Source organism: Panthera tigris, chromosome B1 (genome assembly GCF_018350195.1).
Source record: "Panthera tigris isolate Pti1 chromosome B1, P.tigris_Pti1_mat1.1, whole genome shotgun sequence".
Taxonomy (NCBI): Eukaryota; Metazoa; Chordata; class Mammalia; order Carnivora; family Felidae; genus Panthera; species Panthera tigris.
Window position 1 is genome coordinate 18,809,791 of NC_056663.1, and position 27,100 is coordinate 18,836,890.

Consider the following 27,100-nt stretch of genomic DNA (forward strand, 5'->3'; position numbering starts at 1 on the left):
GAATTTTACAAAAATTATCTAAGTTCATGTGCAACATCTTCCCTAGAGAGGGTCTCATATTTTCAAGGAAATGCAGGAGTTCCAAAGACATCCTTTCCCTTTCCTTATAAAAAGGCCTAATGGACATTGACTAAAAAGCCATAACTTCCCTCTAGTTTTGATTACATGTGTTTTTTTTTTTTTTTTTTTTTTTTCAGCTCAAAGGCCGACAAATCATGGGCACAGGTCAAATCCAGCCCACTGCCTATTATTCTGTGGTCTGTGGGCTGACACTAATTTTTGCACTTTTAAATGGTTGAACAAAAGTTGCAAAAGAATACATTTTATGACACAGGCCAGCTATATGAAATTCAAGTTTCAGTTCCATAAATAATGTTTTATTGGAACACAGCCATGCTTGTTTGCTTATGCATGGTTGATGGTGGCTTTCATGCTACAATGGCAGAGTTGAATACTTGTAAGAGACCTTATGGCTCACAAAACTTAAAATATTTACTCTTTGGCTTTTTACAGAAAAAATTGTGCCTACCCATACTTTATGAGAATTGGCTTAAGGGCTACTCAGCTCTCCCAAGAACCCATTCAATCTTATTGCCATTAGTTCACTAGTATCTTTATTCATTTATTCTTCCATCAGAAATGTTCTGAGTCTCACTTTAGTATCAAGAATTATGCTAGGCACTGGGGTTAGAGGAAGAAGGAACAAGTGAAGGCACGGGGTGACAAAACAGTGATAATGATAATGACCATCCTGGAGTAAACAGCTAGAATAATCACTCATAATTTACATGGAACATGAAGCAACCACTGTGTGGAGCTCTTTATGTGATTACCTCATTAAATGCTCAGAGCAACATTTTCAGATAGATTAGGCATCATTTATCCAATTTTTATAGGTGAAGAGATTGAGATTTAAAAATGGCTATGTAACTTATCCAAGGCATCTAGCTAACAGAAATTTAATAAGGATTCAAGCTTAGGTCCATCTTATTGCTGGGTAGATGTGTTTTTATAGGTACTGTAATGTCACAAATATCTAACAAAATATGTATTGTTATTAGAATAATTTTTTAATAATACGCTAGTAGTCGAGTGCTTTATCAATAGAATCAAATTTTAACATCTGTGATGTCAGAAAGGTGTGGGTTTAATTTATGTTTGGATTTATTTGTATTGATAGGGATATCAGGAACCTGAAATGTTCTTTCCTTCTAAGTAAAACCCTGTAATAATGGCAGAAGAGCTCTCCTCCTTTGTTCTATTATTATCTGCCCACATCCAGTCCCCATAGGGTAGAGAAGATGAGCCAAAGCCACTGGAAATGGGATTTTGGAGTAGGGGTAGAATCCATATCCTAATTTTTCTGTGTAGATGTTTATAATGATTCCTCTTTTTCATTTTTTAAAATTTATTTTTCAGAATGTTCTAAGTAGCTACATGTGGAATTTCTGTTCTGTTACATCAAATAAGGTATTTTTTAAGTTTATTTATTTTGAGAGAGGGAGAGAGAGAGCATGCGAGGGTGAGCAGGGAAGGGCCAGAGAGAGAGAGGGAGAGAGAGAATCCCAATCAGGCTCCGTGCTGTCAGCGCAGAACAAGACATGAGGATAGAACTCATGAACTGTGAGATCATGACCTGAGTCGAAAGCAAAAGTTGGACACTTAACCAACTGAGACACCCAGGTGCCCCAAGTGAGGTATTATTTAATTCAGTTTTATAAATACACCGAAAAATAAGACTCAGAGAATTGTAATAACTTGACTAACATCATACAAACTAGCCAGTAATATAAAAGGGGAGTTAAGACCAGGTTTGATATTATAAAAATTAAATAAAAACACAAACATAAAACCCTTTGTGCCTTAACATGTGATAGGCTGTATTCCATGAACAAAATTATGTAATGGTGAGTGTTTTTTCATGTGGCGGAGTGAAAGGCAGATGGATAAGAATGGGAGAAAATAAAGCCAGAGAAATAATTGGAGTACTCCATCATCTTCTTAAATCCTACTTTGAAGTTTACCTGGGGAAGCTTTTAATTTCAACTATCAAAACAAAAACCCAACTCATTAGTGAATAGCATTATGTGCGTATCTTCATTTCTTTTTTTCCCCAAGTTTTTATTTAAATTCCAGTTAGTTAACATACAGTTTAATATTAATTTTAGGTGTAGAATTTAGTGATTCACCACTTCCATACAACGCCCAGTACTCATCACAAGTGTCCTCCTTAATCCCCATCACCTTTTTCACCCATCCCCACCCCCTACCCAACTCCCCTCCAGTGACCATCAGTTTGTTCTCTAAGAGTCTGTTGTTTGGTTTGTCTCTCTTTCTCCCCTGCCCGTGTTCATTTTTGTTTCTTAAAATTCCATATAGTGAGTGAAATCATGTGGTATTTGTCTTTTTCTAACTTATTTCACTTAGCGTAATACTCTCTAACAGAATCTTTTCTCCTTCTTTATTTTCAGAATAAGGAATGTTTTCTTTAAGAGTAATGCATTTCTCACCCTTACCTTCTTCATTAGCATTGTGGCTAACCTTGTTCCGCACACTGCTCTCTACCTTTAACAACGTTTAAGACAGGTAATTATGCCATTGATTAGAGGGAAGGGGAAGATTATGCATCCCTTTCCCCTCTACGCCCTGGAAGAATTCAGTGTATAATGCTTCTTCTAGTCATTACATAGAAATGAGTTAAGATGTCTCCATAAGTCAAGTTAAAACAGAAAGATATGATATGGATGGGATCTGAAGTGTGACTTATTTTAAGAGATCTGTACATCATTAACTAATAGGAAATACCTAATCCTAATTAAGTTTCTATGGAAGTGTCTCTTGAAAATATGACAAAAGTTAGAAAAATATGTTGTGACTACATCAAGTTCATTGTAAACGTTCTTAAGAAGAGGAAAAAAGTTGTTATCAAAGAGACACTGTCTATGTGGAAAAGGAAAAATTAAAGCACAGATTTAGGAAGGATTAATTCATTTCTGTCCAGTGTAGGCATAGAGTTTCTGGCAGAATTATATCCTCAGCTGTGTCATAAGAATTTTTTTTTTTTAATAGGGGTGCCTGGGTGGCTCAGTCGGTTAAGCGTCCAACTTCAGCCTGGGTCATGATCTTGCCATTCCCAAGTTCAAGCCCCGTGTTGGGGTCTGTGTTGACAGCTCAGAGCCTGGAGCCTGTTTCAGATTCTGTGTCTGCCTCTCTCTCTCTGCCCCTCCCCTACTCACACTCTGTCTCTCTCTCTCTCTCTCTCTCTCAAAAATAAATGTTAACAAAAAAAAGATTTTTTTATTTTCAAATTTCACCATGATAATAAATATCTCTCAAGATTATCTTCCTTAATTTACTTGCGGCCCATGTTGAGTAATAAAGACTTCAAAGATTAATTCCTTTTCCATAGTATATTGAGAACCCAGAGAGTGGACACCAGTGTTCAAGTAGCTAAAAGTAGATAAATTTTCATCCTACTTAACCCTCATAATTCATTAGAGTTCACCTGTCTTATTGAGCTTATTCAATGCGGTGCTTCCTGATGAGTGTTCAGTTTTGGACAAGTCCCTCACGTGTGATGAGTCAAGGAGGGAGTGGCCAGCCGGCAGTGCAGGGCTGATAATGAGATTCCTTCCGTGACAACTCTGTGGCTCCAACAATACACTTTTACAATATTTTGCTTTCTTATCTACGTAGCTCTTTTGAATAACCATATTTAAATACCCACAACACTGCTGGCCAGTGTATTTATTTAGAAGGCCCATATTCTAAATTCATCAAAGAACATAAAAATACAGGACCTACTAATTTGTGCTTATTGCATTACTGATGAAAAAATTAGCAGGTAGACTGATGTATGTTCCATATTTAACTCCAGCTTTACAGACAACAGAATCGTATCTTAGTGATAAAGAGAGAGGTAGGCGGAAAGCGAAAGCAATCAGCTTTCATACTGCGTTTCCCACTGAGGTGAAACCAAAGAGGTCAGGAGAACTTCAGCAGCGTTGTTTATATCAGTAGATGAACTATTTCAACAAGTAGCATTTAACTACATCTGTCTATTTCTTAGGATTTGGTATCATTTCAAAGTTCAGTTCGTAAGTTCATTCAATTTTGAACTATCCACATAAACTTGTTTTTAATGAGAGATGACCTCCCAGATCTCCCATACCATCTCACAGGATGTGACTGGAGTCCAATTTGAGATGTTCACATCAGTAAGGACTACTAGTATAGTTCATCAGTCTTGTTAATGAGCTGACTATTGGCCTCTCTCTGGTGTCACATCCTGGCACCCTTGATCTTTTACAGAAAGGAATTAGTGCTGGCATTCAGTGGAAAGCTCCAAATGGGCTTAATTGGAAATTTTCAGGATAAGATAGAATGTTCAATTTTTAGCTTAATGATGATGCTGGGACTATAAACATACCAGATTTGAGTTCAGTTAAGGTAATTACGTGGGCAAAAATGAAAGTGCAATTAGGCTACTCCAGCCTCTACTAAGTGCAATTATTGAGAACACTAACCTGGAGAAAATAGGTTCATTCTTTGAATTTGTTCTTTAAATTTTAGCATGCCCCACAGCTTTGCTCCTTCTATTCTTACTCAGTGGGGGGCCTGGAAGGAGAGGGGGGAAGAACTACCCAAGACACTCCCCAAACAATAATTTCAACTGTTCTTCCTTTTACAAGGAACATGGTGCTAAAAAGTTCTAAAAATACATAAAAAAAAAAGATAGCTTTCTTAAGTATTGTTTTTTTGTAAACAATGAAGTAAAAAATGAGAGAAGTGTATTTTTTGTGTAGAAGTTATTAGGTTGAAGGAAGAGTCAGGATGTAGAAGAGAAAACAAATTGTCATAAAAGTTGTCAACTTCTGCCAGGTTACTTATTTCCAAGTTAATTTTTTTTTTTTAACATTTATTTATTTTTGAGACAGAGACAGAGAATGAACGGGGGAGGGGCAGAGAGAGAGGGAGACACAGAATCGGAAGCAGGCTCCAGGCTCTGAGCCATCAGCCCAGAGCCCGACGCGGGGCTCGAACTCACGGATTGTGAGATCGTGACCTGAGCTGAAGTCGGAAGCACAACCGACTGAGCCACCCAGGAGCCCCCCAAGTTAATTATTAATAAATCCATAACTTTGTCATAAAAAATTCTTTCTAAACCATTCCCAGTATCTAGACCACAACATGGTTAGTCTGATCACTTTGATTCTTGGAACAACTGAACGAGGCCGAGTTTATGACAAGACCTGGACGGTGGCAAAGGCTGTAAAGATTAAAATATATACCTGGCCATTTTAGTTTGTCATACAAACTAAATTATATCCATTTCTAATGATATCCATTTCTAAATACAAAATTATATCTATTTCTAAAATATCAATTTGACAGAGTTGCTAGTTTAAGAAAATGTAAGTAGACCTTGGCAAGGAATTTTGAACTGTCTAAAACTTGGTGGTTGTAGGGTCTTTTATGGTAAAGGATCAATGCATGAAGAGGACATGGTTCCTCATAATAGTTCTTCTCCAACTATACCCGGTGCCAACCTATGTCTTCTCAGGTTCTTTTTGTTGTACCACCTTCACCTTTTATAAACATGTTTTAGGGGCGCCTGGGTGGCTCAGTCGGTTGGGCATCCGACTTCGGCTCAGGTCATGATCTTGCGGTCCGAGAGTTCGAGCCCCGCATCGGGCTCTGTGCTGACAGCTTGGAGCCTGGAGCCTGTTTCAGATTCTGTGTCTCCCTCTCTCTCTGACCTCCCCCGTTCATGCTCTGTCTCTCTCTGTCTCAAAAATAAACGTTAAAAAAAAATATGTAAACATGTTTTATCATGAACTGTCTTATTGGGAGTCCTTTTCATATACCAATTTCAAGGACCTTTCCTAAAATTATATATATATATATATATATATATATATATATATATACATATATGTGTGTGTGTGTGTGTATATGTGTGTATATATATATATACACACATACATATGTGTGTGTGTATTTATATACATACTTATACATATGTATACATACAGTATGATGCATTTCTGTTTCAAAATTTAATATTCAAAGGAAAATATATACAAGCACATATACATCCACATTTATGTACATATACGTGTGTGTGTGTGTATGTATATATACATACACACACGTATTGTATCATACTTTTTTTCCCAATAAAATATACATTTGTCAAAATATAACAAGTAAGGAAGTAAGGCTGGGAAGCTAAATTATTACTTCTTCTAGATTACATACAGGAACATTTTTCATTTCACAAAATTTTTCATCCATTTTACTATTTTTCTGACATTATAAAAGATTTTGTTGGGGTGCCTGGGTGGCTCAGTCAGGCGTCCAACTTCAGCTCAGGTCATTATCTCACGGTTTGTGAGTTTGAGCCCCGCATCAAGCTCTGTGCTAACAGCTTGCTAGGAGCTCAGAGCTCAGAGCCTGGAGCCTGCTTTGGATTCGATGTCTCCCTCTCCCTCTCCCTCTGCACCTCCGCGGCTCATCCTCTGTCTGTCTCTCTCTCTTTTTCAAAAAAAAAAAAAACATTAAAAAAATATTTTGTCTACTGAATCAACTACATTTACTAAGTAACAAAAATGATAGTTTTCTAATTACCATGCACTGTATGCTTAATTTCATATTATTTTGTTTAATTCATGGAATGATCTTTGAAGGTAAGAAAACAATTTTCATTTTGTAAAGGAAAAAATGAAGGTTTATTAAATGTGTGACTATTAAGAGGCTGAAACAATGGGCCTTTCTTTCTCAGTTTGTGGAAGCACATACGTAGTTAATAGCTTGCACACACACACTGCACACTGTAGTTAGACTGAGATTTGAAATCTTATTCTATTACTTCTAGCTATGCAACCTTGCACAAGATACTTCATTCACTTGTCTAATCCTTTGTGAATTCATCTCTAAAAGGGAATAAATAGCACTATCACCTCCTGGGATATATTTCTAAGGTTTAAATGGGATAATGCGTGCACTTTTTTAAGTGTCATGCCTGGAAATTTTTAAACTCCCAAAAAGTGTTTATATTTTTACAAGCATAAAGGTAGTAGAAATTTAGCCCAAGGAAGATACTTGATATTTTGAATTAGCTTGTGCATGCTTAACATGGGTGCATGTCTATGCACCTCAGCTTTTTGAATGCACACACAAAAATGAAATCAAATCTTACAACTCTTGGAATCCTGAAAGCCCAAGCTGAAAACTTTCCCCAAGAGCATGGCTTACCAGTTACTTTTTAATCTCTTGATCTCTAAAATATTACTAAAATGTTAACATCACAACAGTAAAGGATAAGTGGGCTAATGATGGAGTCGTGCAGAGCATTCTGAAAATGCCCAGATAGTAAACATTTAAAATGGAGCTTTAAGTAGCTTAGTTTTATGTTTTTAACTTATGTCTAGGATAAATTATGACTGGAAATCCTATGAAATGTTTCAGATTACATGATAGATTCAAAAGTCAAAGCAATTATATCAGTTTGCTAAGGCTGACGTAACAAATGAGTGACTGAAGCAACAGAGATGCATTGTCTCACAGTTCTGGAGACCAGCTTGTTGGCAGGACTGGTTTTTCCTGACAACTGTGAGGAAGAATCTGTCATATGCCCCTCCCCTAGCCTTTGGTGTTTTGCTGGACATTTTGGCATTCTTTGATTTGTAGAACCATCACTCCAACCTTTGCCTTAATATTCACGTGTTCTTTTCTCTCTGTGCTATTTGTGCCTACATTTCCCCTTGTTGAGCACACAAGTCATATTAGGGGCCCATTCTATTCTAGTTGATCTCATTTTAACCTAATTACATCCACAATGATCCTATTCTCAAATAAGCTCACATTCTAAGGTACAGAGTTCTAGGACTTCAGTGTATGAATTTGGGGGGAACACAACTGAATCCATAAAAGCAATCATCACACACAGATATGCTGAGTACATCCAAGAAAGAAAAAGTTACCATAATAACAGGGATAATCAAAGTTATGTATTTAAGTTAAAAATTACTTTCAGAAAAATATAATTTATGATTAAATGGCAAGAATGCGTCTGGAAAGGATCTGAGGGATTCGATTAACCACAAGTTAAAAAAAGCTGAGAGACTGATATGATTACTAAGACATTTTAAAGCAAATAGAGCCTGCATTAGAAGAAAAATGAAAATCACCAATAAAACGTGTTCTAGAAGAAACAAGTAATGCTAACTGATGAAAGTTATAGCTGCACTTAAAGAATATTCTAATACACTTCTCTGTTCCATAATGGGTACTGAATTTCTCTCTGATGGAAGTATTTAAGAAGAGATGAGGAGCCATCTGTTGCAGATAGAAGAGGAATTTGGAAAAGTTTCTTAAGAGTGTTAACGCACCTGCCCTTTTGTTAATTGTGATTAAATGACACCTGTAGGTCTTGACTTCCCTGGGGCTCCCTGGCTTTTATTGCACATCTATAAACCCTGTCTGCCCTCCTTTCTTCCTCTCCCAAGTGCAAGAAGTACAACAGACCACTACATCTTTGGATCATATACTGAGTGTATTTAAAATGAGATATTGCTGTCTTTTGGACTCTTATACTTTTAAGACCTGCCACACATTTGCTCCTTGGGCAACTGGCTAGGTGTGACTGATTGTGTAGCTGACCTTCCAAGTTGCCTGTTTCTTCCAGGTGTGTTTCTCTTTTGATTTAGTTGATTAAGTGTCTAACCCGCTATACCTCCAAGACTCAGCTTTTCTGGCTAGACTTCAATCTGGATCCCTTTGGCAAGGAGGGCATCTTTCCAAAGAGGGTTGGAACTCAACCTGTGAGCTAGAGAAGCATTTTATTCTACTAATTAAAAATGTGGGTGCTAATGTCAGACACATGGTTTTGAGTCCCAGTTCATCACCTTATTTTTAGGGAAATCATTAAATATTGTAAACTTACTTCATTATTTCTTCAAAAGTTGAATAAAAATGACAACTACACCATGAGAATTAAGTGACAAAATGCACTTGAGGCACTTCATACAGCAGACAGAATGTCCAGTAGATAGAATGCATTGGTAACTTGTGTGAAAAAAGAACAAGAAGATTTATGGGGGCCAGTTGAGAGGGGATGAGAGAGATGAAAAGGGCATATAAAAGGAGTGACACCAATCAGGAAGCCAAGGTATGATTTGAATCCAGAGCAGAAGCCTTTTCCATATGGAAGCACACAGGATTTGATAGTTGTAGAATAGCTCATATTGGGAGGGGCTGAGACCTGGTATCTAGATATGCCCAGGCTTAGCTGGTAACAAGGTTTCCTGCCAGATGGAGTATAGAATCCAGAAGCTACACCGGTAACCTGTAAGTGGTAAATCTTGGTAGGGGATCTAGGTTGGGAGGTCCTATATGCAAATAACGATGGACAAAGAGAGGTGATAGACTGGCAACAGATGGGAATCCAAGCAATTGGGTAGATGGCAAGGGATCTGATCTCAGTAAAGACACTTGTTGTGTGTATGTGTGCGTATGTGTGTGTGGGGGGGGGGGGCACCCACGTGTAGGATTTCTGTTTTTAATTGAGATATAATACATAACATTGTATAAGTTTAACGTATACAATGTGTTGACTTAATATACTTAACATGTTTCCATATGATTACCACTGTAGTGTTAGCTAACATTTCCATCACATCACTTACTTAATCATTTCTTTTTGGTGATAGGAACACTTAAGATCTATTCTCTTAGCAACTTCCAGGTATACAGTATTGTTAACTATAATCACAATGTTGTAGGTCAGATCCCCAGAACTTATTCACCTTCTAAGTTTCTACTCTATGATCTATATCACTTTGATCTACATTTTCCCTACCTACTGAGCCACTTCATTTTGAGTTCAGGGATTGAAAATCAGGTCTTTAATCTCTGGGATGGAAACAAAGCTAGACATAGACTATTAAGAATTTGTACCCCAGAGGTTATAGGTATCTATATTATACAAATAGAGACTTATATAAGGGCCTAGTTAATGTAAATAGGGGAGTATCTTAAACCATTTGGGCTGAACAAAACCACCAGGATGGATGGCTTAAACAATAATCATTTATTTCTCACAGTTTTGGAGGATGGGAAGTTCAACATCATGGTGCCAGGGGTCTGGTGAGAGCCCGCTTTTTAGAAGAACTTCCATATTTTTTGCTATAATCTCTCAAGGCAGATGGGAGCAAGAATACTTTCTCAGGCTGCTTTTATAAAGCCAGTAATCCCACTCTTCTCTCTCATGACCTAAGCATGTCACAAAGTCCCTACCTCCTAATACCATCATATTGGTGTTAAGGCCTTCAACAAATGCATTTGGGAGGATATAAACTTCGGTTCATAGCAGAGGGTCAGTTAAGGAAATAAACTAGATTCCATTGGGTATAGAGTTTTGTCATGAGATTAGAGTAAATTATTGTGTCTGTTGGAGGAACTCAATAAATCTTTCCTAAACTGTGTCACTGAACTGCTTTAATTTCTCTGCTACTAGGGAGAAGATTGTCCTGGAGGCCTCGGTGAAGCTAAGCCTATTAAAGGGGACTAGGTAATTATCTATTATGGAGGAGAGTGCTCTCAGGCAAGGGGACAGAAAGCCAAGGTCCTTACAAAAGCACTTGAAAACGTGACTGCCCTATGTCATCCTACAAGTTGACTAGAAATAAAAGTTGGGGACAGTCACTCAAATATCTTTGAGCAAAGAAGAGTCAACTCTACAGTTGAACCTATGAAGAGAGCCACATTTTTGGTAAGCTACAAAGTAGATGATGGCCTTGCCTCGCCAGGATAAAGCCAGATAACCCATTATTGGTCCAAAGGTGTAGATGCCAAGGAGGCTTTTGATCTAGTACAATATTCATGTGTCTCCTAATCTCTTCAGTAGTCAATGTTTCAGACAGAAGTACCTGTAGAGTTAATGCTGTACACCTAGTTATAATTGTTTTTGTTTTGTTTTGTTTTGTTTTGTTTAGGAAAAATGAGTTAGGCGCTAGAGATACTTTGATTTGCTGCTTTGCAAAGAATAATCTTGTCAATGGTCTTTATCTCTGAAGAAGAGCTTAGGAAAGACTAGAAACAAAACCTCTTCCAAATATACCAAATTTGCTCCAATACTTCATTTGACTGAAGGAATGAAAGCAAAGCCAACTTTGGGTAAAATTGAAGGGGACCTTATACCCATTATTCTCTCCTCTTTTTAGATACCTTCTCCTGTGCATTCGATAAGCAAAGCTGTGGGTCTGGCTAAACTCTCTGGAGCTCCAGAGTTATGCTTCTAACCTCTCCCAATCAAACAACATGAGTTTATGTTTTTCCACCATGAAAAATTTAAAAAGGACTTTCCTATTTAGGCCACAAGGTGAGGGCTTTCTGGTTATTCTTTGGTTCCCAGTATAACATGCAGGCAATTGTCTATTTTATTTATGCATTGTTTACTGTGTATTTTCTAAAGTTGCAAGGAGAAGAAATCATATGTATTTTTAAGCTACTTTTCTTAAAATGCTATACTAATTTATGTAGGCCAAAAGAGCCTATTGACCTATTTATTGATCTCTGAGTCTAAAATGGACACATATATCTGATTATATGGTTATTTGCAATCTTGACAGGAGAAAAAACACACAAAATGCTCCTAGTAGTGACTGTACAACCCTGTTAATTTGTACTTCTTTAAAATTTCCCACAGGTAATATTTTATTTATAACACTAGCAAGATTTTTTAACAAATAACATTTGATTTAAAAAAAGAAATAAAATTGAGCAATTTAATTTTGAAGCATGTAAATTTACATGTAGAAGTGAGGAAGAAATTTTCTATTTTATGATACAGAACTCAATTTAAGGAAGGTAATAAATTTGGAATTCACAGTCAGGAACAAGACACAGAATCGTACCCTATAGTTCAACTCTCATTTACCAAATGTTAATTTCATATTATTTCTTCTTCTAATTTTTATTATCTTAAAATTTTTTATTACATTTTAGATATTTTAATATCTTTTATTTAAATTAAGGCATTAGCATTCATAATTTAATACATGCTAATTTATTATGTAGCACTTTTTTTTAAACTCAACTCTCATTTACATGTCTGATACATATTAAGCATCTACTATATTCTTACCACCGAGTCAATAATTGTGAGGCACTGAACAGGCCTGACATGGGGTCTGCTCTCTTGAGCCTTCATTCTACCAGGTGAGGCACTGGATAAGAGACTGGGATGCTCTAGGGACAAGATGACCCAGATGGCTCTCACTGTCTCAGAGACAGGCTTTCCGGAAGGAAGGGAATTCACCCTGAGAAAATGAAGGCTGAGAGGGACATAGCAAAGCAAAGAGGATATGGGGTAGGGTTGGAAAAAAGTATCTCAGGCAGACAAAATAGCACGGAGATCTAGAGCTTTATAGACACGTTAGGCTTTCAATCCGTTAGCCTGGAAAAAAATGGAAGCCATTGAAAGTTTTCGTGATGGGCGTGATACACAGGGCTGCTGTACATTGTACATGTGACTGAGCATGTGGTGCAGTGAACGAAGGCACTGCATTTAAGTGAGCTCTATTCACACAGGGACACTACATTTATGTATTGGTTATGGTGATTTACTGGTAGATGGTGATGAAATGTTTTGTTCTCAAGTAGTTTAGGACGATTTTTTTGACAGATGGAAGTAAATTGTGTTGTGAAGAGTGTCCTTTAAAAGTTCACACAAAGGCAATGCAGTCTGGACAGCAGCAGGCTCTGGTTGTGCCAGTTTGCATTGCAAAAGACCCCTCTGTCGTGAACATGTGGGGAACAAATCAAAGGCAGGCAGAAGCGGATGAGGAAATGCCATTTAGAGGTCCTGATCTGTCCATGTGAGAAATGATGGTGGTTTGGAGTAGTGTGGTGACATAATGGTTAAAGAAGACTAGATGTGGGCAGTATTTGACAAATAGCATCAATAGACCTTGATATTTAAAAAGAAATAGATTGGAGTCTCCCAGATTATTGGCACTTAATTGATCAATTTCATTTATGATTTTAATGGAAATTAATCATTTAGCTCTCAGACTTCCAGTTTCCATTTCTCAATCTGTGAAAACCTTTCTAATTCTAAGTTAAAGAAGTCCCTTCCCAAGACTTGACTTCTTTATTTGGGGTTGAAATACATCTCTTGATATTTTGCTTCAGTCAGCTTTGGCTCTTTTTACTTGCCAAATCAATTGTAACCTGCTATACAGTTGGTGTCTGTTATAATCCTCAGTTTGCATTTGACCATACTGTTTTTCACATTTCTTCAGCCACTGCATAGTTAGGTTTCTGATGATTACATCCTCTCCCTCCTTATGCTCCCAGAAGCTTGAGCCTCTGATTTTCCATGGAAACCCATTTAGTTATCTCCTCTCAATTATAAACTCTTCAATTCCTTTTGAATTTTTCTTCTGTCTCTGACTAGAATTTCATTACCTTCTAACTTGGTAATGGCTGAAAATATCACTAACCTGCTACTGTTTTCTGTCTTTATCATTAATAACAATGTTTAATATTTGGTGACCATGATGAGCTAGGCAGTGTGCATGTGCACACAAACATATACTAGCTCACAGGTTTTGCAATTGGAAACTCCTTCTCTTTAGGCCTTTGAAAAGTCATGAGTGCTGATGCCAATCCAATTCGGACTAATTAAGTTTTATTAAAAATTAATAAACATTCAAATGTCAGTATGAATTCCTTTCTTAATTGATCATAAAATTGAGCAAAAAAATCACTTTATCTAAAATGTTTACAGCCCAGCCATTTTGCTAGATTTATGTCTCAACAGCTTAAACATACCAACTTCTCTTCATAATAATTTCTAATTAACGAGAAATTATAAAATGGACTTCTCATTTGGCGTTCGTTTGCGGATTCTACTTTAATGCTAAAGAGAAAGAAATGCTGTCATAATCAATTCTAACCAGGGACTTATTAACAAGTAGAAACAATCTACAAATTCCATGATGGTTTTGTTGGGGTCATGTCGCCACATGACTTGGTGACTCCTATTGGCCAAATGATGATCCAAGGCAGAGCCCTCCATTGCCTGTCTCAGGTTTTGTAGGTTCTTTGCATCATAGATAGCACTTCAGCAATAAGGACCATAAGAAATATCTTTTACTAATAAAATTATGGTTAACACAAAGTTAAAAGATTGCCCAAAAAAGAACAGTATAATTTAAGTATTTCACATAAATGAGCTTTTTATTGCACACAATTCTCCATTGTGAACTCTATTAGAAAATATTTTCCCATTGCAGGTGATCACAGCTTTTCAATTTTCTTCCTCCCATTTTCCTTGATGCCTACTTTTTGTTCATTTAGTCATTAAAGTGTGTCAAATGATCAGATAGGAAAAATAGAAGAAAATGACACATAAAGCAGACTCATTTCTGGTATGGAATTCTCTAAAAAGAAACATGGCAATAGGGAGATAATTGTCTCAAATTATTTGGAGAGTATATGTAGATTTCTATTATGAATTGCTGTCTAACTTCCATTTACATGAATTGCGAATTCAATTATATTTTAACCACATAAATGAGTATATTTCCTAAAAATTTATTTAGCTTTATCTTTGCTTTCAACTAAGATGTAAGATATTTGTATAATGGGAACCTCTGCATATACTGGTTTACAAGAAAAAGTTACCATGTTGGGGCATTGATTCCAATTCATCAAGAATTCTGGATCAATGATTCCTAGAAAGCAGAAACAAGCTTGTTATAGAAAAGCTTCAGGGATGAACTGAAATCCAGGATCAGGGTTAGAGGAAGAGTATTAGAAAAAGTGTAGTTCAGAATTTGGTTGAACAGATGAAGGGCGGGAGGGACAAAGGTACATTATCCGGGGATAGAAGGACATCTTGAGGTAGTCAGAAAATATCCAGGCCAATAGTTAGATCTTTTGGAAGCTCAAAGAGCAGAGACATGTAACCAAAGACCAGGAATCAGAATCATTGAGCGGTATTTAAGGAAGAGATTTTTTAAAAGTTCCTCAGGAAATTTTGTTGAGTTCTTCTGCTTAAGGGATCTACCAATGAACTTCAAGAGATTTATAAACCTCCTGAATAGGCAGGGAAAGTGTGTGTGTGTGTGTGTGTGTGAGAGAGAGAGAGAGAGAGAGAGACAGAGAGAGAGACAGAGAGAGAGAGAGAGAAAGAGAGAGAGAGAGAGATTGAGAGACAGAGAGAGGGGGAATGTTATTTTCCCTGGGGGAAAAAATTTCATAGCTTTAATTAGGTACTTAAAGGGATCCCCAAAATTCCCAACAACTAAAACCTCCAGTGTTTTATTTTATTTATTTTCTTAAGATTTTATTTTTAGGCAATCTTTACACCCAATGTGGGGCTCAAACTCACAATCCCGAGATCCGAGAGTCAGATGCTCTACTACCTGAGTCAGCCAAGTGTCTCCAAAACCACAATGTTTTTTAAAAAGTTTCTGGGAAGCTAAGGATATGAACAGTCATTATATTATGATATTAGAAAGAGAAATATGTGTAAGAAAGAAAGATTTACAGTCCCATATTAATAAAGACTAATATTGAGAGAAATTTAACTGCCTGTCAAGCAAATGTATGACATTGATTTTCTACGTATGGCAAAAACGTACATTCTCTTCACAGTTAATCTACACGTCTGAACATGTCTGCATTCTATAGAAGGTGATTAAATTAGAGAAAATCACCTAAATGTTGCAAGAGGAATTGGTTGCTATAAAATATTATTGTGTGCTAAGTAAATACTTCTATAAAAAATACAATAAGATATTTCAGTCAGTTTAGTTAGAAATAAAGAAGGAGACAAAACTCCAACACAGCCTACAGCTGTTAGGTGATTAAATGAAATGTCTTATACGGGGGAATACTGTTAAATTTTAAATTCCCATTATAAAGAGACATTAAATATTTCTATTTTATAGATTTAGTTCACACAACAGCATTGCAAAATGTCCATCTCTCTTAAAATTTCAGCTAAATTTTCCTCCTACATGATATATCTGAATGCAGATTTTTTAGCAAAATTGACATACTTGATATACAAAATAATACTTAGATCTATTTATGTTACGAGACTGTCTTTTCCACTGGAAAATTGGCCCACTATCAATGTATGTTGTTTCCAAGACATGTGTTAGATATTTTGTCATTGAATATTGCTCTGAGTTATTGAAGAGTCACCAATATCAGAAACAAATTTAAAGATTAAATTAACTAAATATTATGTGTTTACAGAAAATAGAACAAGAAACAATGTGCATAAGACATTTAACTTTAGCCATTCAATCATTAGTTTACAATAAAAACTCAGGTTTGTGTATGCCACGCTGTATATTTATAGTTGGCACATATTATTATGACGGTTCTCTAATGGTTTAATAAAGGGAATATTTTTTTTTCCAAAAGAGTTACTTCACATCTGTGACATAACTGGCCTGAACTGGCATTACTCAGAGGAGACGGTAAAATACAAAACAATTTAGACTAATTTCTTGATTATTCTGAAGGCCCATGTGGTTAAATAAAACAAACATTTCCAACTAGATCAAACTGATGATTTAAGTATATTTATCACTTATTTTTTCCATGGTGTCTCACTAAGGTGTATACCTTCCCCACTATTTGGAAATAAACAGAAATAATACTGAATAGATTTTTATTTAAAAAACAGCAAAATTCTTTATTATTGTTTTATTCTGAAGTTTTATCACATCAAGCTTTAAATGAAGGGAAAACTGAAAAAGAAATAAAGATAATTGATATAGATAGCAGAGAAGAGTAGAAAACAAGAAGACTGCTTTAGGCTACTAATTAACAGAGACAAGATAATTTACAACGGGTGTGGATTCAAGAACAAAGTGAAAAGAATACAATAAATTATTCTTGATGGAAATTAAAACTGCTTTTAGTAGTAATTCTTATATTAGAATGTAAGTATGACTCTAATTAAAATAATACCCACAGTTGTCAAGTAGAAATATGCCTGTGAAATTAGCATATTAACAAGACTCATATTTTTTTCCAAAATGTACTTGCACCATTATTCTTGAAACAGTCTAACACATTTAATAGTATTTGGATCCTATTAGAAATGGTGTGTTTCATTCCAAAGGCTATTTAAAGCTTTTCCTAAGAGCATATAATTTCCATAAGATTAGATAAAAAAAAATTTCTTGTCTTATTCTAACTGATGCTTGTTACCTCAGCTTCAAGCAAATGCAATTTACTGTCTCATGCAATGCTGGTTGGTGGTTTTCCCAATTTTAACCAAGTGGCTATATGGTAGGCAGCTCAACTGTGGAATGTGATGGCAGTTTGTGCTATCAGATATCAGAGAGAGATTCATGTGGGAAGAAAAGAACTAACATTTTTAAGTACCAGTTCTCAGTATTATCTTTGTTATCTCCTCTAAAACCCCACAAAATCTTTGTGGAGTCATTATTATTGTTAGTAGTAGCATTAATGCCATTTTACACATGAGGAAACGGACACTCAGAAATGCTATAACATATACAACATTCCCAAGCTGGCATAATTAGTACATGGCAATAACAGCAAACTGAATTTAAAGAGCAAACTTGGCAAACTAAAGAAACAGCCATAAAATGTTTTAGCCTTCTGCCAGGTATTAGAGTAATTGATCTTGAATGAAGTATTAAGTAGCTAAATATCTAACCTCCTTAATCACCCACACACTACAGTAGTTAGAGTATTTGATAATACTTTAAACTATTTTTTAAAAGTTTATTTTGAGAGTGAGAGACAGAGAGAGGGAGAGAATGTGAGCGGGGAGGAGCAGAAGGAGAGGGGAAGAGAAAGAGAGAATCCCAAGCAGGCTCAATGCTCACGCCATGGAGCTGTATGTGGGGCCTGAACTCAGGAACCGTCAGTTTACAACCTGAGCCAAAATCAAGAGTTGGACGCTTAACTGATTAAGCCTTCCAACTACCCCTTGAAAATATTTTTTTTAATTATGCTTCTCCCTTGGGGCACCTGGGTGGCTCAGTTGGTTAGGCGTCTGACTTCGGCTCAGGTCATGATCTCACCGTTTGTGGGTTCGAGCCCCACGTTGGGCTCTGTGCTGACAGCACAGAGTCTGAAGCCTGCTTGAAGTTTTGTATCTCTCTCTCTCTGCTCCTCCCCTGCTCATGCTCTGTCTCTCTCTCAAAAATAAATAAACATTAAAAAAATATTTTTTTTTCTCAATAAATATGTTATGGAAGATGATTAGAACAAATTTAGAAACAAATAAAGAAGGAAAGAAAAACAGAATATTTAAATAATCCAAAGAAAGCCACTCATTGTTTTTGTCACATTTATTTCAGTGTTATCTGTCTTTGTTTTCATTCTTTTGTTCTTTCTGCTCTGTATGTCGTTTTTTATGTTACATATTTGTGATCACTATGATGGTTGATTTTTTTTTTTTTTACTCCACTACATATTTAATCCTGATTCCAACTTATTTTAAACACTTGTTTTAAACACTATTATTGAATAAATATACCATAGTTTATTTAACCATTGGGGCAATTTTCATATTTAACGGGCTCTCAAGATTTTCTATTATAAATAACACCAAGCTGAATGCCTTGTGCAAGAAGTTATTTTTTTAAAAATTTATCTATTTTGAGAGCATGAGTGCAGAGGGGTAGAAAGAGAGAGAGAGAGTGAGAGAGAGAGAGGGAGAGAGAGAGAGGGAGAGAGAGAATCCCAAACAGTCTCTGTGCTGTCAGCATGAGGCTGAGAAATCATGACCTGAACTGAACTCAAGAGTTGGCCGCCCAACTGACTGAGCCTCCCAGGCACCCCATCCATGAAGTTTTTTATACGTTATTTCTTTAGAATAGATTTTTCAGAGATGACATCACTGGATTGAGGGTTTTTGATAGATTTAGTCAAATTATTTTTTTTTTAAGTTTGACTAGTTTATAGTAAATAGATATACATTAAAATATACTACCTTTGGGAATGCAACCTGGTTCAGCCACTCTGGAAAACAGTATGGAGGTTCCTCAAAAAACTAAAAATAGAACTACCCTATGACCTAGCAATTGCACTACTAGGCATTTAGCCACGGGATACAGGTGTGCTGTTTCAAAGGGACACATGCACCCCCATGTTTATAGCAGCACTATTGACAATAGCCAAAGTATGGAAAGAGCCCAAATGTCCATGGATGGATGAATGGATAAAGAAGATGTGGCATATATACACAATGGAGTATTACTTGGTGATCAAAAAGAATGAAATTTTGACATTTACAACTATGTGGATGGAACTGGAGGGTATTATGCTAAGTGAAATTAGTCAGTCAGAGAAAGACAAAAATCATATGACTTCACTCATATGAGGACTTTAAGACACAAAACAGATGAACATAAGGGAAGGGAAACAAAAATAATATAAAAACAGGGAGGGGGACAAAACATAAGAGACTCATAAATATGGAGAACAAACAGAGGGTTACTGGAAGGGGTGTGGGGAGGGATGGGCTAAATGGGTAAGGGGCATTAAGGAATCTACTCCTGAAATCATTGTTGCACTATATGCTACTTTGGATGTAAATTAAAAAAAAAAAGAAAATTAAAAAGAAAAAATATACTACCTTAAACCAGGAGCAGTATTCACATTAAAAGAAACAGTTCATTTGCATTTCTTTGATCACTACTGACAGGGAGTATTTGTTTCACAAGTTTGTTAGTCTACTTCAATTCATCTTTTGATGCTTTTTATTTATGTTCCCTAAATACGTAATTTGGAAAATTGTCCAGTTGATCAGATGCCTGGGATTTAATCTGCAAATGTTCTTAGGTAAGACCAATTTCTAAAGCAGTTGACTTCTTTTATCCTTTATATAGTTAGATTTTCAATGTTCAACTATTATGTGTCTGGCCCCATGTTACGTGTGAGGATTTAAAGGTGAGTAAATCTTAGTATCAGCAGACATACACTTTAAAGGTGCAGAAGCAGGCAGATCCTTAAACAGACAACCACTATCATGTGTATATGAATAACTCTTTTGAAGGTAGGCATGAAACTGCTTACCAAGGAATTCTCATAGAAGCACCTTCTATTTTCTTTCTTTTTGTCCATTAATTCTACCAGGAGATAATATTGAAGGAAAACACAGGAAATAACAGAGTTCAGAATTCTCAGTGATAAGATTTTTTTGTATGATAGTTGGGCAAACAAATATTCGTTCTGGGTCAGCAGGAGGCATTTACAGAAATGCAGAAGAATTATACTTTTGTACTTGTTCAAACTTGTACCACTACCAAGAAGGACAGAAATAACCAGGACGGTTTACCTTATAATTAAAACAGTCACCTCTTTCTTCTAAATGTGAACTGCCAGCTTCTGAGAGAGAGAATGAGGAGTCTATGACTGTTGTATAATCCTTCAACTAGGAAGCCAGTCATTCCTACCTCAACATATATTCTTTAGAGAGGGGATCCGTCTAGCATAGGATGCAAATAAAGATCAGTGATAACATGGATGGATGGAAGGTAAAGATTGAGAGTGAGCTTTCACAAATAGATATCTTAAGTAGCTTATTCTTGCTAAAGAGTGGATGGTGGTTAATGCTAGAACAGAATAATTTTACATTCTCTCTCTATATATGTATATATACACATATACACATATATGTGTATATATACACATATACATATGTATTTATATATGGAAGAATATACTCAGCATTTGGCATTCAGGCTACAGAAAAAAAAATCTTGAACAAGGTAGACACTAATGATATTTACTACTAATGCTGGGTCCCACAACGTGCGTACCAGAATCCCAGAATGGTACCTGAGCAAGGCTCACTCTTTCTTTTTTTCCCCCCTTTTTGTTATAGTGGTAAAATATACATGACATAAAACTTTCCATCTTAACCATTTATAGGTGCACAGTTCTGTGGCATTACTCACTCTTCCTTGAGTGTGTCAATTTGACATATTATAGTTTTTAAATGGCACACATAAATCGCTGTAAGAATATAAATGACAGCCCCTATTTCTGCTTAGGGAGATCAAGGGAAGCTAGTGAGATGATATGACATTTAATTGGGCCTTACAGAATAAGTAGGAGTTTTCCAGACAGAAAGGAAGGGAGAAATGACATTCTAAATAGATGGAAGGTATGAACAGTGGCATAATCATAAAAGTGCAAGGCATACATTTTCAGGGGCAGAGAGTAATTGGTCTGAGAAGACAAGAATTTAGATTGTTATTGAATTAATAGGAAAGGAGTTTCACCTTAATCTTTCATCTTTTGAGGCTCATGCCTGTGAGACAAGAGATGTGGGATCTGCTGCCTTTTTTGTACTCTTAACCTCGCCTGACCTCAGTAGCCACACAATGAGAGGAGCTGGACCCGATTACTGGTTGGCAAACATTGCCTGCAAACGTCCAGGTAGTAAGTATTTTCAGCTTTACAGATCATACGGTCTTCGTCTTCATTGCTACTACTCAACTCTGTTGTTACTGAAAAAGCAGCCACAGACAATCTGTAAACAAATGGTCAAGGCTGGATTTCACCTGCAAGCTGCACTTTGCCAAATCTCAGAGTAGATAATCTCTAAAACACCCCTTGTGTTAACATTTAACAGTTCTGTTATTTTTGTTTTCCAAGTTTTGTTGTTTCAGATAATTTTGATCATGGAGAAGCATATTTTGGAGTACTGCATTTAAAATAATTAACAATATAGTTGCTTTTTCTGCTGCAAGAGAGTTACTGGATATCATTCCTTAGTTGCTGCAAAAAAACCCATGTGGATGCTCAGCTTTATACACTGAAGGATATGAATCCCAGATTCTTACACCAGACGACAGAAGCAAGAATCATAAAGTAGCGAAAGCTAATACTTATGTAGAACAATGGAAGCCAGCAGAAAATGCTCCCCGAAAATATGCCTTTGGCTTACTGATTATTCTTAGTTACTTGAGACACAGTAGGTACAAGGACATTGTGGCCCTCCTTCAGAGCCCTGAAAGCAGGAAATAAATCTCCAATGTGAAAGGTACCCTCCCTGTACCAGAGGTAGAGGCATTCTTATCACCAAAGACAGGGAATTTAAGGTGGAGAAGCCTGTGTAAACAAATCTTGTTACTTCTTCACTAATTTACTGCCTCAAAGCCCAGATTGCTTTGTCTTGTCAATTCTTTACAAATTTATTGTTTCTTTATTCAAAAGATGTAAAAGCTGACTGCTTTGGTCACATCTTTGAGTGTTATATTTTTTTATGGGGCACCCACATGTGCGAAATTAAACTCCTTTTCTCCTGTTAATCTATCTTTTGTCAGTTATTAGCCCAGGCAAAGAACCTAGAAGGGAAGAAGGGAAATGTTTCCTACCCCTACAGGAAGATGATTAATCTTTTTCTATGCAAATCTAGGAAATATAAAATATAAATTAGTAATAATTTAACCTTGACTTATAGCTATAGGGCTTATTTTAATGGTAGATGTGCTCTCATTTATTTTGGTTTTGTATGGATCAGTAACAAGGGAGTGCAACTCTCTGATGTACATTCTATTTAGTGTCTTCATTAAATCAAATTAAACACATGTTGGACTAAAGCATAACTAATGAGAATTATCAAGAAAAAATAAGATTATTAGTATTTCCAGTCCAGTATCACCTAAAGCCAGACTTGGAGGTGGAATAAGACAATGAACTCAGTTCTTATCCTACATAATCCTATGGAAGCATAAACTCATTAAAATAGTTTTACTTTAATAATCTTCGGGTGTCTTTCTATAGAGTGAACACATATTGAAGAGTTGCATGGAAGCAATTGTCGGAGGGAAGAAAGTTCTGGATTGATGAAAATCCTTGAAGTATCAGTTAATAGTATCAAAACAAAGAAAATGTCATTTTTAGAACTAGCTTCTTAAGGCTCTGAATGCAAATTATAAGATTATTTTTCTCAGTTTACCTCATAAGAGTACTTTAGAGACACCATAATGTTTAGAAATAAACAACTAAATCACATTTTTGTATTTTAAATTATATGTCTCTTTTTATTCCATCCTTTGTGAGAATAAAAATTCATTGTATGGAGGTAGAAGGTCAGGGTCAGAACTGAGAATAAAGATGCACTAGAGAGTCAATATAAAGAGCTGAGGTTTGGTTTTATTTTCCATTAGAAATAGAGTTTCGACAGAGCACATGGCTTGCCGGCTATTGACTACCTTCATCTCTGTCTCCTGCAGTTTGGAGAGGCCAATCAGCAAAATTCACAGTAATGAATAAGTGTGAATAAGTGTGAAGGAGTGTGCACCACATTCACACTCCTTGCCAGCTGGACAAGCCCAGAGCAAGGTTTGCCCCTGTATTGACCTTGGTGATGCTCCTCTGAGCAGGGTCCCTGGAGGATTCAGGGTGTATGGCTGCTTTACTAGCCTGAACTGGTTACACCAAAGATCATTAAATGGTTCCCATTAAGGGTTACAAAGTAAACACTTCAGGCTTCATGGGTCCATTCAGTCTCTGTCACAACTACTCAGCCCTGCCATAGATGATAATACATCAATGCCTGAGGGTGGCTGTGTTCCAACGGAACTTTATTTGTGTGAACACCACAATTTGAATTTCATATAATTTTCACGTGTCACAAATATTACTCTTTTGATTTTTTTTCAACACTTTAAAAATATAAAAATCATTTTTTACTTGCAGGTCATGCAGAAACAGGAAGTGGGCCAGATTTGGCCCATGGGCTGCAGTATGTTAAATTATGAGTAGACACTTTTGGGGAAAAAAAAATAAAAATTTTTAAAAGTCATTCTATTTTGAGGCCTCTTGGTTACTTTTTTTAATCCATATGTTGTATTTACTTTGTGAATTGAAATATATTTGACATTTAACATTGTGTAAGTTTAAGGTTGCAACATGTTGAACCGATACACTTACATTACTGCAATATGATTGTCATGGTAGTGTTAACACCTCTTATCGTGTCACATAATTATCATTTCTTACCCCTTGATTATTAAAATAGTTTAGCCTTGAATCTAACTTTTACACTATCACTGTCACTTGCATTACTATTCATTCATTCAGAAGTAACTTCTTTCTCCATTCATGCTAGGACTCAGAGAGAAGATGAGCCAAATTACTTGCTTCTCCTTTAATCTCCTCTCCTGCTTCTTTCCCTAATGACTTCGAGTCCTTGAATGGGAGGAACCTGCTAAGCCATTTTTAAAAAGTATGCTAGGGACACCTCCAGGTATCCTTAAATCACTGCACTGGGTTAGAAGTTTTCCTCTTTAGAAGAAAGATAAGAATGATTGATTCATCACAAATTATTTGGGAACAATTAATTTAAGTAATTTATTACTCACTGTATGGATTGAATTATATGTCCCTTCCAAAATGCATATATTGAAGTTCTAACCCTCAATGTGACTGTATTTGAAGATAGGGAGACTAAGGAAATAATTAAGATTAATTGAGGAAACAAGGATAAGGAAGAGACACCAGAGGGCTCCCTCTATCTCTTTGTGTATGCACAAAGAAAAGGCTACGTGAGAACATAACCAGACAGTGGCCTTCTACAAGCCAGAGAGAGAAGCCTTATCAGAGGAACCCTGATGGCACCTTGATCTTGGACTTCTAGCTTCCAGAATTATAAGAACATAAATTTTTGTTGTTTAAGCCACTCAGTCTGTGGTATTTTGTTGTGGCAGGCTGAGCACGCTAATATACCCATATATGGGTCATGGTATCTATATATAGGTATGATAATAATTTGCTAGTAAGCTGTATAATTTTTTGTAACTTTACCCTTATCCTTAAGCTTATTGGTCAAACAATGTCAACAGTTTTCTGTATATGCTTTCCTTGGGGAAATAAACATCAATAACACATACACCGTAACTCAGCTTTGACTTTCAAAATAAACTTTAAAAGGGAACAGATATGAAACATTAGTCTTGAAAACTAGGCTTTCAATTCCAAGAGCCAAGCACTTGAGAGAAAATGGAGTTTTCTAAATCCTAAGTTTCCTTTCATTTTTCCCGAGCTTTTATTTAAATTTCAAGCTAACATACAGTGTAATATTAGTTGCAGATGTAGAATTTAGTGAATTATCACTTCGATACAACACCCAGTGCTCATCACGAGTGCCCTCCTTAATACCCATCACCCATTTACCATGTTTCCTTTTAAATATCAAGAGCCACATTTAGGAAGTCTAAGAATATCAAGCTCTTGGTATATGTCAGAGACTATGGAAGGATACAGGGTATGATGTAAGGACAGAGTTCCACGACAAAACAAAGAAAATAACAAGTTTTCCTGGGATGGGAGAGGAAAGAATTTAGTGGATATGGATCTGGACTACAGAGGTTGCCAGGGCACTTTTGCTCCCTTGCCTGGTGCAGGGAAGAGGAAACCATGGAATCTATGACAATAACAGCAAAGGTGTGTGCTCTGAAGCTCCTACCTTACAGAGGACCCATCACCAACATGAGCAGCTGCAGCGATCAGGAACGCCTGCATGGTGTTTTTAGGCAGAGAAGAGAAAGCCTCCCAATACTCCTTTGTCTCCAGGGGGGGCACAGAGATATTCTGCAGATCCTCAGAAAATTTCTGAAAATTAAGAAGCAGTATTCATGCCAGGAGGTGCTGCCTTTTGGGATAGTTGTGACGAAGGTCCCAGGAGCATCATAGTATAGTTCATGTGCCAAGAGAAGCGATGTCCCAAGACATTAGCAGCAGAGGCAATAGTGTTAAAGAACGAAAACTCAAAAACAACTGAGTTTAGACATCTTGTGGTTGGGCTGGGGTGGCAGCAATTACTCAAGGTCAGTATCTTCGTCCCCAACATGCATGATCTCTTATAATCCTTTGGCTCTTGGACAAATTCTAAGAGAAAAAGGGAGGTGTCTTTAAAAGTGGGAAACGGTCCAGATACAAAGTTTAAATTTTTAATCATGAGAAACTAAAATACTAAGTTTGTTTAAATGTTTACCCAAAGAGTCTAAATTTTTAACCAGAAATGATTGTGTTACCTTGAAGTAACACGATTCAGGTCTTTTGCACGTTAGGAGAAGCTAAGCTATGCGGAACCGGCCTAAATTGAGTTGAATTATGGGAAAATTAAAATTTTATGTCTGCATAACTGAATTGTATCTATAATTTTGATCCTGCTGCAGTTGTTGGCTAATACTTACAAAAAAGAAAATGATTGGGGCTCCAGGGTAGCTCATTGGGTTTAAGTGTCAGACTTCAGCTCAGGTCATGATCTCGGAGTTCATGAGTTGCAGCCCCGAGTGGGGCTTTGTGCTGACAGCTCAAAGCCTGGAGCCTGCTTCGGATTCTGTGTCTCCCTCGCTCTCTCTCTCTCTGCCCCTCCCCTGCCAGCGCTCTATCTCAAAAATAAACATTTAAAAAAATTTAAAAAAGAAAAAAGAAAATGATTGCCATAGATATTTTTTCTAAACTACTCCATGAAACTGCCCTGGTTAACTTGTAAAGAACAGCTACTGCCAATAGTGACTCAGAAAACCTGCAAGTATCTGAAATTCTCTCTGAATCGTAAAACATTCACATTATGTTCAGGGAGTTTGCGATGTTAAGTCAATATTCCCACACTATAATCATTATAAATTAGTAATGCACATATCCTGTCAGGAAGGACTTTGGGTTGTTAACTGTAACGTTACGCTTCCCAACAACAAACCTATTTTACTGGAACGTTGGTAAAACCTTTTTACCGTAATGATTATTTTTTCTTAGGGGTAGGGTAGTCCCCTCGTTTGTGGTTCAGCTTTCTTTGCTTTTAACCTCCAGCCGCCAAGCCTGGGTCTCACGCCGAGGCTCCCACTCCTGACGCCGCCAAGCCTGCTCTGAAGCCGAGGCTCCTCCTCCTGACGCAGCGTCATGACGTCCACAGTAGCCAGGCGCTGCGCATTGCATCGCTTGCGTCATTTACTGCGTCATCTCTTCATGTAAGCATTTTACCATGGCCCGTTAATATGAGAAGGTGAGTACAGTATAATAAGATATGTTGAGCGAGAGAAGCCACATTCATAAAACTTTTATGTGTATA

At 36.6% G+C, this 27,100-nt stretch overlaps 1 long non-coding RNA gene across 1 annotated transcript in view; it reads right to left on the reverse strand.

Moving 5' to 3' along the window:
- LOC122237607 overlaps positions 1–26,874 on the reverse strand; it is a 97,694-nt gene extending 70,820 nt beyond the window's left edge. Inside the window, exons 1-2 of the long non-coding RNA XR_006216189.1 lie at positions 26,766–26,874; positions 25,493–25,914 (exon numbers count right to left, since the gene is read on the reverse strand). This is a non-coding gene — a long non-coding RNA (uncharacterized LOC122237607). The remainder of the gene's footprint in view (positions 1–25,492; positions 25,915–26,765) is intronic.
- Between the last annotated feature and the right edge of the window lie 226 nt (positions 26,875–27,100).